General features: G+C 39.5%; 1 protein-coding gene across 4 annotated transcripts in view; it reads right to left on the bottom strand.

The window, feature by feature from the left end:
* The window catches only part of smash (smallish), a 156,807-nt gene extending 147,222 nt beyond the window's left edge, over nucleotides 1–9,585 (bottom strand). For 2 of the 4 annotated variants that reach the window (XM_033347199.2, XM_033347202.2), the window contains exon 1: nucleotides 9,193–9,584. The gene's annotated coding sequence lies outside the window, so the exon portion shown is untranslated. Of the gene's footprint in view, nucleotides 1–9,192 lie in introns of all 4 variants that reach the window. The other 2 variants (XM_076620215.1, XM_033347203.2) reach the window with 2 other exon arrangements.
* Between the last annotated feature and the right edge of the window lie 6,522 nt (nucleotides 9,586–16,107).

Below are 16,107 nucleotides of genomic sequence, written 5' to 3'. Positions count from 1 at the left end.
CGAAGTTACAGATGCAGCGAGGTGCATTCAAAGGATCTCGCGATTCCGTTCGTTTGAAATGTTTCAGAGAAAGTCACGGTAGATCGAGCAACAGCAACGACTACTGTGCAACTTAATAGGCCGTTCGAAAGTCAACGTTTCCGTGAGCACAAAGGATACTCCGGCCTCTTTACCATCAATGCCTCAAATCATGCTACATTTTCATTGTCTCTTTAATTTCGTTTCTCTAACGACTGTCATCGAGATCGCTCAAATCGACCAAAACTGGATGATAGGGGATACGTATGTACTTTGCGTTCCACAATTAAGAGTGGTCCAGTTTCTCCAGATGAACGAGATAGCTTTCACGATATTAATAAGCTTAATTAAAACACCTCTTTTTAAAAAATATCATTTGAATGTTTTGCTTCTTTTATCTTATGATTCAGAAAACGATTAGAGATAAACGATAAAGTCAAATAATGATATGTACATATGTATATCTGTAAAACATAAGTTCCTTTATTTAATTTTTTTGCAAATAAAAAATTCCAAATTTAAATGCATCATAATTCAGCACATTTGAACAATTCTGCAATAAAAATGAATCGTTAAAAAATGCAAAATTAACTGTTTGTAGCGAAGCATAGAAATTGAATTATAATAAAGTTAATATAAAAGTCGATTTTAGAACAATTTCAAGCGAAAAAAAGAAAGTAATGGCGCTAGTAATTTTGACTTTTATGATTAGACAGCGAATGTTCGTGCAAATTTAAATTTACGTATACATCGTTAAAGTAATAGAATCTAAATAAACGTTCTTTTCGTCCTCTATCTGTAGCACATTTTACGATATTTCATATAATCTTGTACATTATACGTATTCTCTACATTTCTGCTCATTGCAATTCTTCATAAATCCGTAAACATCTGAAATCTACTTATGACATACTTATTCAAACTTTACAAAATGTTAAATAAAGAATCTACAAATTTATACAGGATTTTACGAGGAAAGTTGATCTATCTGTACCATTACTTTTCTTCAACACCAAATAAGGAATCAATTCGCTGTTTCTTGCTAATTCATTATGCAGCATTATCGATTCGAATATTACAAAGGAAAACGTAGCATTATTGTTAGAGATAATAAATCGCGAAACGGATACAGCGCGTTTACCAGTTACATCATCCGGCAAGTTAGTAAGGGACTTTCACGTTCCACGTTCTACGATTTCATTACCGTTCAATTTGTACACCGAGACAAAAAGACACGCGGTACACCGACTCGCGAATATTGGACTCGTAATAGATGTTCCAGACAAGCTTTCCGTCTCGCGCGTAGGCTTGCAAATCGACTCCCATATAAACAGGCTCGCGACTTCAGTGTAAATCTACGGTGGCGCCTACGGCGAAAACAATAGACAACTTTCTGTCACATCAATCTATAGTCTACGTGACAAATCTGCCTCGTATACACGTTCTGGACCTCCTTGTACAGCGACACGAGACTCTAAGTCTTTGTCAACTCGATAGAATAAAATAGTAACCAGCTTAGCAGGCTGAACTGCCATAAGAATGAATGAATTCTAGTAATTTGTGATTGTACACAAGTTGAAGTCGAAATCGTATTTTGCTTCATTTCACAGTCAGTACATAGTAAATTTATTTAAAAGGGTACTAGTAACTCATCTGGATTCAGAAAATAAAATATCTATAACTCATAGCTGTCTTGCATCTAAAATGATCTTTTCATGGACATTTCAAATTGCTATAACAAAGAAAGAGAAAAGAAATAAACTACATACATGATACTAAATAATAGAATGTTTGATAAAATATCATAGGATTTTCTATCTGCAACTAATAATGATATATGTGAATTTGTTTTATTGCTGTCACTACTAAGATTACTTCAAAATTGACTGTACTCGTCACATTTTACTCTCGTCAGTGTGTTAACTTATGGATAAATGCGTCGTATTAAATATGTCGATAGTTAGGAAACAAATTACAGAAATTTCTCCTCATACGTAATTGAGTAAGAATTACCATGGAGTGAAATATTTGCTTTAAAGGGGAAACAAATCGCCCTTGGAAAGCTAATAATTGATTGACTTCCTTCCATTTCCTAGCTACCATTTAGCAACTGTATCTTCGACTCTCGCAATAAATACCTTTCTCATTATTGCACCGTTGCATCAATCTAACGAAACGCTCCTCCTCCTGTGCGAGGATTATCTCAAGGCAAAATCGCCTTGCGTGTCGATTTACCGTGATGAATCTCCTACAAATCCGATTAATAAAGAGCAGAGAGAAAGAAAAAGAAGATCCACGCGCAGATGCTGGATGAATCACGGGGACATCTTGCTCGTGGACTCGCAGTCATTCTAAGGCAGTAGGCAACTACCATACACCAAAAGCGACTTCCCCCAGTGTTGTCTCCGACTAATTTGTTACCACTCTTGGCAAGCTTTTTACGGCATTCGCGAAGCGCATCTCTCGACGCGCAAAGCATCGTGCGTTCTCCTAGTGTTGCGGTGTACGGTCATCGTCGTGCGTCGACCTCTTCTGGTCTACTTAGAAGAGGCTAAGTAAATTTATTAAGCCGATAGGGCTCGCGCCGAAGAAAGTGTAATAGCCATAAAAGCGGTGGAACCGTTGACCTCCTGCTCGCTCGTAATGACTAGTTGCAAAAGGCAATCGATTTCTCTGTTGGTTTGTTCACCTCGAGAAACTGGAGTACTCTCCACGGTGTCCATTGTTATAAAATTAATTTTCGCCGAGGAAGAGGATTTAAGGGTGCATTATCGACCGCAAGTATGGGGATCGGACTTCGACGAAAACACGAAACGACGTTCAACCGAGATTAGAATGGTTAATGAAACGCTGCTTTTGAGTCTTGTAATTTAGTAGCGTACCGTCGCGGTAAACTCGACATGGTCCTAATTTTGAGATAGAACACTCGATTCAAATCGTCCAATTAGAAAGTGGCACGAGGCAGTCAGAAGATACGTTCGATAAGGATTCAATTCGATTTAATTAGCCGGCGCCGTGTATTTTTCACGCAACCGATCTGTAAATTCACACATAACGGAAAACATATACGTTGGAACTAGAGCAAACCGTAGGACGGTACAATCGGCTTTCTAAATTTGTATCAAACGGCGTCACTTTCACCACGTGATCGATAAATCGCGAGATGCAACCCATTGGTACCCGTGAGAGAAAACATAGCATGAACAAACAATTTTTCGCAATCACCCTCAGTCCTCGAAGTCGCTTACATGGATCGATAAGTTCCAGAATAAAATGGTTTGATCCACTGATCTATCACACTCGGAAGGATTCACGACCACGGCTTGTGTCGAGTTCCCTTATAAAGATTGAAAGCTAAGCCATTCCGGGTTCTGATATCAATGTGTTTCATAATCCAGACTTACTATGCAATAATATATAATAGCAAGATAGCTCTATGTTCTACGTTATACAATTTCGATTGCAGAAGTATAAGATAATCTACACGGTAATATACAGAGAGTGATATAGTAACGTTGACTAAGAAACATTAAAAGGTATGGATCGAAGTTGATGATACGAATGCAGAAGTATCGTCGAAATTCGTGGAAAAATCTGATTCGACTTATATGAATTATTGTAGGCCTTTAATCATGTAGGAATAGAAGCAATATTTTATAAATACTTTATACGTATAAGGATTATAATTTCTAATGTTGAAATATACGTTTATTCATTCTATTATGTTGCATTTTTGCATCAAGATTGTTAACTTGAGTTTTGAAATCATTTCCAAGGAAAACTGCCGATCTCTACATCGAAACGTTTTGTAACAACATAAATTTTAAATCAGGTAAAATCGAGATAAGAATTGTTGGTAACTATAAAATTTACTTGTCTTTTTTTTTATGAAGCTCGAAATAAGTCTATAAAAATCGGCATTACGGTGATTCGTATTTATATGCAACCATCGAAAAATAGTTATTACGCAACAATTTTCGTTCTTGTAAAAATTTAAAAAATAATTAAAATAATATAATTATTCAAATCAATTTATTCTTATAATCCCAAACATTTTCAATAAAATTATAAACAGCTATGCTTTCTTTGTAAAGTCACGTCTCATAAACTAACAATATTTAATCGTTCGTGACCTAAAGAATAAACATTTCACTCAGCCATAACTTCTCATAGTTCCATACACATCCCCTCCGATTAAAAATGTATTACATTAAATTTAAATTAAGATTAAAGCAATCCTTTACGTAACATTAGACCGATAATCTCAACGACGCGACTCAGAAGATCTCCAAGAATCCTTGAAAACCCTGTATGCACGTTCACAGAAAATTCCACTCGACACTCTACCAGGAAACATAACTATGTTTACCCTGCAGCTTTCACAATACCGTACACACTCGCTAATCAAGCCATATTAGAGTCCTCTCACGAGTCCATCCGAAGTGCTTGCACCAGGCGCATTCCAACCACTTGAGAACGTCCCCAAACATCCCGAAATCCCTTCCGAATACGTTCCATGGTCAGAGAGAAGCATGGAAACCCCGAACAACGGCAATTAATCACGTAAAGCTGGGGGTTCAACGACTGATCTCGCGATGCTTAACGCGAGTACGTGCATCGCGTAGAAGAGACAGAGGAGGCCAGTGCTCTCGTCGCGACTCCAGACGATACTCTCCCGCGTCATGAAGAATCCTGTTTTCCATCCATCCATGGGGCTTCACCCTAATGCCGCGCAATGGAGATGCGGCGTGGCGGTTCAGGTTTATCGAGAGTTCTTTCGGACGTTGTAACGGCACTCGAAACGTCGCTTATGCGCGTCTCCCTCGTTTCATCTCCTCCGGCAAGGCTCTTCGCCTCCTCTACCTCTTCTGCTCCTACGCATGCACGCACTTACACTCATATACGAGTGTACAGCTCACGCATCTCTCACATACACGCTGGTGAACGCGCCACGCCGGCAACCGGTTTCCATTGGACTCCAAACAAACACGCGTTGACCGACGACAACGGTAAACCGATCTTCATTGCGTTTCGTGAACCCCCGCACATCTGTGTTTTAGCTCGCCCCTTTCGGTTCCATTTCAACACTTTTCGAGCGACGGAGAGTGGAATTTTTAAATTATTCGAAAGTCGGTGAAATTCGGGGGAAGCCGCTGTCCGTGTTCAGCCAACCGAGTGCAATGGGCGACGTTCTTTATCGTTCCGCACCGAGTGCATCGGGCACCGGTAGTTTGTTAAGTGGAAGAATGATGATTCTTTTTAGAAAGAAGAAATTCGTGCTTGAGATTTTTCTCGACCAGTTGCGTGTGGTGAAATTCTATGATACAAGAGGAGTTAATCGAGGAAGATGCTCTGCAACATTCTCGCACGTATTCCTGTTTTGCAAACGCTCGAACGGTTATTGATAACCGTATATCACTGATTAGTCTTCTTGTTAAGTAGTAAGATGCTAAGTAAGGCTGTTTTCAAGTACTTGTTTGGCACATGGAGAAACGTGTGGAAGATAAGAAACGAGAGATGCAATACTAATTAGTCGAACGTAAATTAACTGTGACAGAACGGAATATTTACTTATATGGATCAGTGAAATATCTACATCTTTGTACCGTGGAGAGTACGCAGAGGAAAAACCGTACAAAAAAACAGAGATGCGTCTACGAAGTTGCAGCATAACACTTGCTCAAACCTACAGCGAGTAACAAACGGTATATTTGATCGAAGAATATTCACGACTCCAACGCGACGTAGGCTAGGAAATTACAGAAGCGTTTCGTTGAATTAAAGTTTAATGAGAGACAACGTTTCCTCTGTAAAACTAACCCGAATCTAACCCAAACCGCAATCTGGTTGCAAGATTGCCAATGAATTGTACGGAATGACGATTAAAAAATGCCGGAGCTGCGTTTAAAATTAGTCGTTCTGAACGGTACCTCGACCGAGTCGCTCGGTTAAATAATTGTTTCCACAGGCTAGTCACGATCCATTTTTAAACTAGACAATTTCAAACCGGTGGGGCAATGTCCGTTGAAGATATTCGCATGAACATTATTCCACCGACATCTACGTTAATACATACAGGAACATCTTGTGTAGTGGCTCGCGAGAGTATTTAAACATTTATCACAAAAAACTTTTTATAGGAACCATTTTGAAATTTCATTGTCGCTGTATTAAGACACGTTTGTCGTCATAGCATGGACAAAATTTAGAAGTAATCTAAAAAGGTATGTGTAAATTACAAAATATTGTCTGCAAGTAAACATACAGCAACATTCTTTTGTACAACAGTTCAGATTTCTTTCAGACTTTAAGAATATAAACATGGTGGTAAAATCCTATAACTAGACTACGGATTCTTATATGGATTCATATTTTTTAAGGATATAATTAAAAAAACACAATCTCGGTAGAAAATGGTTTTACCTAGAAAATATTATAGAAAGCCCTACACTTTCGCTATTTTATACATTTTTTCATATTATGTGTATTCTATGTAATTTTGCACTTTTAAATTGTCTATAAACGCATACAAATCCACAGTCTACTCATAACAATACTAATAAAATTTCAACGTGTTTCATATAATACGCACACACACACACGCACAATATATTTATAAAATATTCCTGTAACTGTAAGTGGATGCATAAATGTATGTACACTGTGAAATTCGGAACATTTCGAAGAAACATAAAAATGTGCATTCAACCTAGTTAGATTTATAGTTGATAAGCATCGTCAAATGTATGTATGATTTACGAATGACCTGACAAACTGGGAGTCTTAATTGGCAGTAGCTGCTAGGGATGTCTCTCGCGTTTTATTTGTAGATTAGTCAGATGGTGACTACATGGGGTGCCCTACGAAACATCTTCTGAATCATTCGCAGAGAATCAGAAAGTTTCAACTGTTACTAGTTTTAGACGCTTGTCTCGCGGGACGTTCACATTTGCCCGACAATTCAAATGGTGTTTACCACGCGACGCTCATGCCGAACAAGTGGATACGCAAGACTCGGTCAAATAAGTAACTGTTGTCCGCTTTGGTTTACCCTGGCCGACAAACAGATGAATTTAAATGCCAGAGAGGGCATTGAGCCGTGATTCCAGAGCGAATCTCGATAACTTATCAATTTATCAATGTGTGTCTGCTACTGTATCAATTTATATATGATAAAAAGGGTCGTGAGGAATTTACGTTTAGACATATGACAAGCTCTGAATCAATAATCCAATCGTTCTTTTACTTCGATCATGTTTATGATTTGTAGGAAAATTTGATATTTGGTGAATCACAATTGTCCAAATGTGTATTAAATTGGCAAATACTAGCAACATTCAAATTTCACAGAAATATGCCTATATTATACTAAGAAAAACAGCAAGTTATTTTCAATACAGAAAATTTCTTTGATAAATATTTTGATGATATAAAACAATAGTACGCCGAATGATATTAGATATTACCAGAGTACCATGCCCTTAGATATCTAAATAATTGAATTTATTTATCATAGATGACTAAATTTAAATTCTCCTACTTTTTTATCGCATTAAGGGAAATAATTTTACACCAGCTTGTACAAAATTAGAACACAACTATCTCTATAAACACGACAATTCATAGTCGCTCATAAATGACTCACATCCAGAAATTACGGACGTTATTTCGAACTCCAAAAATTTTTTGTTGTCACGTTGCCACGATGGGTCAATGTGAATCGTAAACAACGATCTTCAACGTGAACCTGTCCGGATGTCGACAAATGTAGACAATCGGAGTAAACATCGTGACAATGTTGATATGAATCCCTTCCGTGCGCCAACTCAAACAGCTGCAGGGATTGGGGTGAAAAATAATCGGTGGTATGTAGAATTTATTGCGGACTGAAATGGTGAAATACAAGGTGACACGGATGGAAAATGGATGCAAGCGACGCCAATAAACTACTGTCTGGTCAGCGAAAACATCTTCCTAATTTTCTTCCTCAAAATAACGGAATAAATTCTGTGAACCGCCGAAGAGCAAACAGAATGCATATCTGTCCGTTTAAATTACACGGATAACCGTAGGAAAATATAAACAATACTCCGTTGAAAAGTGTCCAAGAACTAAATGTAACGTGTAGACGGTAATCGTGATTTGGCTGGTTGACCAGCCGGGTCTAACGTTTCGCGTAATTTCAAACCTGAAGGAACTCGTCGTATAAATGTCAACACGTACTGCAGCAGAAAATTTCGTATGATACAGGCCGGCCTCACAAAGGGCGGTGGGCTTAGTCAAGTCGATTATTTACGCAGTTTGCTGGACTCGGGGGACGTCTTGGATTGCGATTTAAACGGTCATCAATTATAGATCACAGGCTGTAATCAGACGTCAGTACGTGGCCACTTCGTACGAATACTTGGTACGTACCGACTGATCGATAAATATAACTTCTATTTCCGGCATCATACAAAAGCTTTAACCTTCTCTAAGCCTCTCTAAATCACTAATCCATTAGCGATGGTCCGAGTCGGTCTATTTTACGCCAAGAAAATTGAGCTCGATTCTGTTTCAACGTCGATGCTTTAAACGTCACGAAATACTTCGGAATAACATTCACGGGATCGATCGAACTTGAAATCGGCCAAGCTTAAAGTAGTTACCAGTGTTCTATGGATATAGAACGTTTGATTTTTAGATGCATGTCGAATTATGCCTGGCACACCAGGCAAAGTGGTACGTAATTTCAATGCAAACCGAATGCAATTCAATCGTAATCTACGATCAATTAGACAGCCACATCGAGAAACACCGTGCTTACGGTTCGCCAAGGTCCGACTCGGTCGGCCGACTCGAAGATAGTTTGCGTGGTAATTACGCCGTTTTAGAACGATCTTAGTAACCTCGATTACGTGCGCACGTTTCGAACCGACGGCCAGGTAAGAAGCGCTCGAAACACGTTTTATTCAAGGTCTTCACCGGCCTTGCCGTGTCTCTTTCTCGGTGGCGACGTTTCATCAACACTGGTTGATCAATCTCCCGTAACTATTTTATTTGCGACACTTACAATTTCAATAGCGATGAAAAGAGAAAAAAGACAAATGTCTCTTGTAACGAGACAATGTACAGAATTCGAACGATTCTCGATACGACACATCTTGCGAATGAAGTATATCAAAGTCGTCCTACCTTTGAGAGAAGTTCCCGTTACGGGACGTCGAGTAATCCACAAGGAGACAGAGGGTAGAAATCCACAAACAGAACAGCCCCGTGCTCGCGGAAAAGCTTGTCCACCAATAAATTGTACGCACTAATTGTTCGTCAGTGAATACGCGTGGAGTTATGCACGACCGGGTTAGGTTATGTTTAGTTTAAATTTTACAGCACTGCCGTAGGCTTTTTGTTCGACACGATGAGAACAAACGAAAGAAACAACAAAGAGAGAGAAAGAGAGGAGTTTCAATATGCAGCCACCTACGAGGACGAGTGTTGCAAACAACAGAGACGATCGAAGAAGACCGACTGAACCGGCTCACCGTGAGGGACTGACGATGCTCTTCGATTGCTCGTTACTCGTTTCGCAGCCTCTGCGCTCGGCTCTCGACGCGAGTGTTCGACGCCAGTCGACTACCTCCGGCTAGCTTCGACCTTTCTCGAGTCCTGAGTCGAACTTACACATTAGAAAGAGAAGGGGAAGGCAGGAAGCAAGGGAGAACGAAATAGTGATAGGAGGCCGGCCTCAGGCTTGGCAACCTCGACGAACTTTTGCTCAGGTCGAGGCCGTACGAACGTTTCTGTTTTCGTGCTGGAATTAAAGAGCCTCCCTCGGGATCGGGCCGATGATAACGCCGAATGTATCGGCACGTTCCTCTTGTTACGCAAGCGATCGAATTCTCTGAAAACTCGCGACCTCGAAAAAACCATGAAAGGTAAAGGCGAGTGTAAATATTTTTCTGCAAAATAAGAGTTTAATATTGAAATAAGGATAATAGCTGGCACATACGTCGGATAGAAAATAATTGCTATGCGATTAATATTGCCTATCTCATCGGCCTAGAATTTTATTCTTCGACTCATTATTCCGATTTGATTGGCAGATGCGACTGTGTTTGTTGCAGGTTTTTTATGCAGGCTCTTTTATTTTACTTATTAGTTGAAACTGATGTAAGTTTGATGTCAAACGTCTATTGCGTCTTTATTAATTCGTGTGAATGCATTATCTGCAATAGAGATGTGCGACGGTTGTCATCCGCAATTGGATATAGAAATTGTAGATATTTCTAACAATTCAATCGTGAAAAGTGGCTATTATTAATTTCTGAAGAAATAAAATAATTTCATTTGATTTATGTCAGATGTTTAAAATTCGTGTCTAGATGAAAATCATAGGCACGAACAAAAACAAAAAAGAAAGAAAATAAAGTTAACGTTTCCTCAAAAGGATTCAGAAACGATGTAAATCCCATTGATAATATGTGTATACCTCGTTTGTATTCTGCTCACGAACTTGTGTTAGTTCGAAGGCTGCGAAATTACGTCGGAAGAAACCGGTAGCAAAATAAAGCGATACTTCTCTGTTTCTCTAATAATAGAGTAGAAGAGCGGCGTGTTGCTTCTAGATTAAATGCCGTCTAGGACCTGAGAAACAGCCAAGGTCAAGACGTTCCCGAGATTGAACGATCAACGTTGGATTTATTACCAATTCCATGCACCGATTTAGGGCGTGCCTTTTACGGGAAAAGGAAATGAGGAACGAGCTCAGCCGCGAAACATCCTGACACGTTATACATGCTCGTGTTGGTAGACAACTTGCCCATCGAAAGTCGATGGGAAATAGAAAGTACGTAATGTCATCGTTGTCCTCCAGGTTTGTCGGTGAAACGTCGAAGACACGAGGCATCGCACGTGCATTCGAACCATGAATCGCAAAGGTCTCGGCGAAAATGTTGAAATTGTGTATCGTTACGTTCAACATGGACTTGAATATGATTGATGCGTCTTTAATTTGTAGTGCCAATGTTACTAAGACCTGTGTGAATCTGTTTTGTAGCAACATTTACCAATCGATTATGCAATATTTAAAACCGATAATTAGAAAGCAATTGTAAAGCAAGATCGTTTATTTTCTGATTTTTTTTAATTAAGATATACTTATTCTTTTCTCTTAATTAAGATATTATATCTTATTGATTTATTATTATTTATTTATCTTACGATTATATCTTAATTAGGATATAAGTACAAATTCGAGATTATTGATTGAAAGGCGTGAAAGAGGGTTCTACGAAGTAAAAAAAGATGCTGTTTAAAACATCTGGATAAATCAAGCGAACAGAGGGATGCGAACGAAATAAAACCTAAATATTTTTACTACCGTGAAACTCTGGCTGTCTTGTATCATCGTTGTCTTTAATGACTTCGCGTTTGGTCAGTGCTACATTTAGACAGGAAAGCGTAAACCAGTAGCTACCAAACCACGAAAGTTAATAATACCTTTTTATGAACTACCTTGGAAGTTCATTATCACGTTTTCTCAATCATACCTTATTATTCCTCTGATATTATCTGATTGAAAAGACAAGTATAACAACAAAAGTCCCTAGTAATCCGTAATTATCAACAACAGAAACTGTATATCTCAATGACTGCAATTACATTAATGTCTTCTTTTGCCTTCATTTTGCTGATTGTAGTTTAATATATCCCTCGACGAACATTACTTACTAAATAACATTCTTTTTAAATGTCAAGACTAAATTGAGTATAATTAGTGACTACTACATAGACGGCATTCAGTATGATTCTATTAAAATCTGATTCCAATAAGGGTGAATTCGCATCAAACACGATATCCCGGTCAATAACATTCCTGGCGATTCCAGTCATCTACAATCTTATACGTGACTACAGAAAATTTAACGCAATATCAAAAGGACGCACGGTGTATGCAAACGAAATGGTCGATAACCATGGTGCATGCCCGTATAATTAACTAGTATCTTTTACAACGTGTTACACGCAAGAACCGGTAACAGATGGTTCGAAGACAGTGGTGTGTCTCGGTCTCAGAAATCTGACGTTCTATTAGTCCATTACGACGAACATGACGATTAAAAGGCTCCTGGAAAACTCATTCCAACGTATCGTAATCATCGTGGCAACGTCTCTATATCTTTGTCGAGTCGCGTTATTACCCTATTAGAAGCCGCAATGTCTCTTATTTGTCGTGGAACGGAAGCGCGATCTGTTTATGACAATCATTTAAACGTGAGGGAAAAAGCCATTGAAAAGACGACGTGCGGAGTTAATCTCTTAACATTAGTATGTGTTTATTGATCGCTGCTCTTTGATAACGTAAACAAGATTCCACCTCGTCAGATTGTCGTACCACGATACGCCGTTGATAACGCAACGCTTGTATTTTCACCGATGCCTTTTCACGTAAAAGATTATATGATCGTTAACTACCTGATTGTTCACCCATCGCTACCTAACTCAATCTCTCATCAAATCAAAACCGAAGAAGTGGAAGGATACGATGTTGCAATTACTTGGCTAGTGCGCGAATGCCCAAGGTTTCAAGTAAAATTACGAAAAGATATTTTAATGCGCCTCCAGTGTACTCTGTATCTCGATATCGTGACGGATCTACACGCCAATGTAGACCAGACGAAAAGACCGCACCAGGAATGCATGGAATCAGGTTATCTGGTTGTGTTTGTCTAACAGGTGGATATTTTGTGGCCTGGTAAACACGCGACCCGATAAAGGTAGTCCTCCTAGACATATTCCAGATAACAGCCGAAAGGGGATCGTTGTTGCACCCGTCGGCTTACCGCCTATAATTTCTCTTGCCACGAAGCAATTAAAAATTTTTCCGTGGTCGGAGCACCATCGTTTAGGTCGACATAGAGCTCCCGTGTTCCGAACGATGTAACTTTTGTTTTTCTTTTCCGCTTTTTTCCGCCTCGTTCTTCTTCCCCTCTGCTTGTGTTTCTCGCCCTCCCAACACAGGTCGGCGAAACCCACTATTATCTACACGAGCGAAAAAAGAACGAGCATTAATATATATTCAGCACATACTACCACGCCGCTACAGATCATTATCCCGGCAAGACAGGACGGATAATCCACCTTCGCGCGGTTCTTTCGAGGCTTTGTTGGCCACGATCATTCGACGCTACTTTATATTCGAACGTTTCGCGAGTCACGAAATCGATACTATCGGGCATCATCAAATTTCGCCGTTATTCGTATTCGTGTAAAATTTTCAGTATACCGTCGGTCATAAAGGATTTAACGCCATTTCCAAAGATTACAGTTTCGTTCTGCATGAATTTACATCGCGAAGTTACTCATTCAAAGGAACCATAACCATACCGCTATCGATGTCTGGCAAAGAGTCGATGAAAAGTTTTATCGTACCAATTTACAAAGCAAGCTCTCATCAACGGGATTTACGACGGGTACTTTCATCGTATTTTCATGTTATAATATATCTCGTTTCGTTTCATATACTTCGTTCGTGTAAAGGAAACCGCCTGATTTGTATTCTAAAAATGAAATAGCCTCGACACGAAAGATGTAACGTTTACATCAAATCGAAATGTTAGAAAAAGTAAAAACGACACATCAAAGAGTTTCTTCACCTTCATTTTCCAAGCTGTCATTGAAATACAAGCATCCCGTTTCCAGGAATATCCGTTAAAGGAGAAATGCTCGTAACTTCTTTCGTGCTATAGGATGTAAATGAAAATATACCAGCTATGTTTTATCCGGTGTATGGTCGGGTGCTCGTGTGTCTCTGCAAACAATCAGGAACGTCGAAAATATCAAAAGTCACGTGTATGCGTTACACATGCGCGTATGTAGAATGCAGAGAGATGTTTCGAGAAAGGAAGACCAGGGTGAAAGGCGAGCCAGATGTATATATGCGCGCATAGTCAAGAAGGGTCGAAATTATCCCGGAGGAAAGGCTAAGTCGGTGCCTGTGGGCTCTCGCTTTAAATTACAACCAGGAAGATGGTGGGCCCCCGACCATCTGGACCCTTTGTTTCACTCGAAGCTCGTCCTTCCCCAAGGCACGCGATACGTACGCCTCAGAATCTTCTCCTTGGCAACTGAAAATAAAGGACACGGACGTCCTTTCCTTCTCTCTTTACTTTGACCGAGCATCACGGGGGAGAAGCTTCTTGGAGCATATAGCGGCCCTGGAACGACAGGAAGAAACGAGAATGTTGAGCGTCGTGTACCTACTAGGATTTTTCAATCCTTTCTTGCGCACGACCACACTAATTGCTTTAATTGCAAGGGGAATGTAACCACTCCACGTAAAATAGGGCCTTAACGTTCTGACCTGACAAAAAGATCGTGGCCATCTTGCATGGACTTTGAATCGTTGTCGAGGGGCTATGTATCTTGGATTTCCGAAAATTGAAGGATTTACGGGAATAAGGAGGCAGCTTTTTAAATTATATTTATCAAAGAAAAGAAAGGCGCAGGTTTCATATACAAAGGTACAAAGGTTTAGAATCGTAAGTTATAATAATCTACAACACGTTCGAAAATGTGATTTGATTTTGATCGATTTCTAGTTGATTTTTGTTGATTTGGAATTGCTTCCTTATTCCAGCATCCCCTATGGCGAGCAGATGAAATTGAAAATAGTTGTAGTAGTTGTGTTTAGTTATTCTGCGGAGAAACTGTAAGATATGAATTATTGTCATTGTTTTAATTATTAATTTATATATTTGAAACATACAACTCGTATTGAGGAAAAAATGAAGAACACTTGTTTTATAAATCGATTTCGAAGAAAATCACGGATAAGTAAGGTATAATATTTTATATTTTCCTCGCCTACGATGTCACGAGAAACAATCACCCGCCTCTCAAGAACGAACTTCCAAGAATCACTGCGCGAAGGAATAAGGTTCGTCGCAGTACGACTTTCGCAAATTTAAACACGATCCTGTTCCAAGTGTCTAGCGATTTTTATGACTTGCCGCAGGGAATATAATTATTAACGATACAAGATCGATGCAAGGTATTCTTAAACCTTTTTTTGTGAAAAAATAAAAGAACCAGAACACGAATCTGCTCGTTTCTTTTCTTCGTTATATTCTGTTATGCTTATAACTATATTTTATACTTTCCCTGCTGGATTCCACGAGGAGAAATTTTTGAACGAACTTTGCGGTCTCCCGGCTAAATTTGTTCACTTTCTCGATCTTTATTCACGTCCTACAATTTCATCACATTCACCGTTCTGATTCAACATCTGTATTATTTCAACACGTATACACGCACGGCTTGATTATCCTGCAAGACAGGAATCGCAAAGAGACCGTTTCCATCGTACTCACCTTCTTCGTCAATAGAATTCCTGTTATTAAGAACACAAGCGTAATCACGTTAGCGTTAAGTCACTATTTATGGCTAGATACTCATTAAGTTTAATAGAAGCAACGCACACACAGGCCCGGTCATGAAACCGTTATCTTGAAAGAAAGGTGTAATTTTGCAATCGTTGTAAAAAAACCGGCATGACAGCGGCGAGGACAGTAATCGAACGGTCCTTTATAATTGCCGAAGGCGCGAATTAATTTCCCGTTTCCCAATCTGGCTAGTGTTAACGGAAGCAAGAAAACGGCGGCGCGTTTAAAATCACGTCGCTCGCTGAAAGCCGTGCTACGCATTTGCGCATCGTTCGATACCGAATTCATTTGTCATTCTAAACGAATCACGCGTTTTCTCTCGTGCATTCTGATCTCAGAAAAGGGACTAACGAACCGGCAGTTCGATAAATGGCAATCGTCCCCTCGATTCTCGTCGCTCGGTCGACAAGGTTTACGCACGTGGCATCGTAATTCATCCTGCCGTGATTTTGGATTCAGACTTTCTATCGAGAAAAGAATATCGTCTCACGTTTAGACCCGACCGATTCGAATACGTGCCTCGTACAAACGTACGCCTTGCGGATAAACAGCAAAAAATTGTCTCGACCGTGAAGAAAGTCCAACGAAAGTGATCTCATAACACGACGAGCTTCGCTTATTCTCGATTCCCGTCGCATTGTCGATGAAAGCGATCCGGCGAACACAT

This window comes from Bombus vancouverensis, chromosome 7 (genome assembly GCF_051014615.1).
Source record: "Bombus vancouverensis nearcticus chromosome 7, iyBomVanc1_principal, whole genome shotgun sequence".
In the NCBI taxonomy this organism is placed as follows: domain Eukaryota; kingdom Metazoa; phylum Arthropoda; class Insecta; order Hymenoptera; family Apidae; genus Bombus; species Bombus vancouverensis.
Note: the sequence above shows the minus strand (reverse complement) of the source record. Positions and strands in the feature narration are given on the sequence as shown.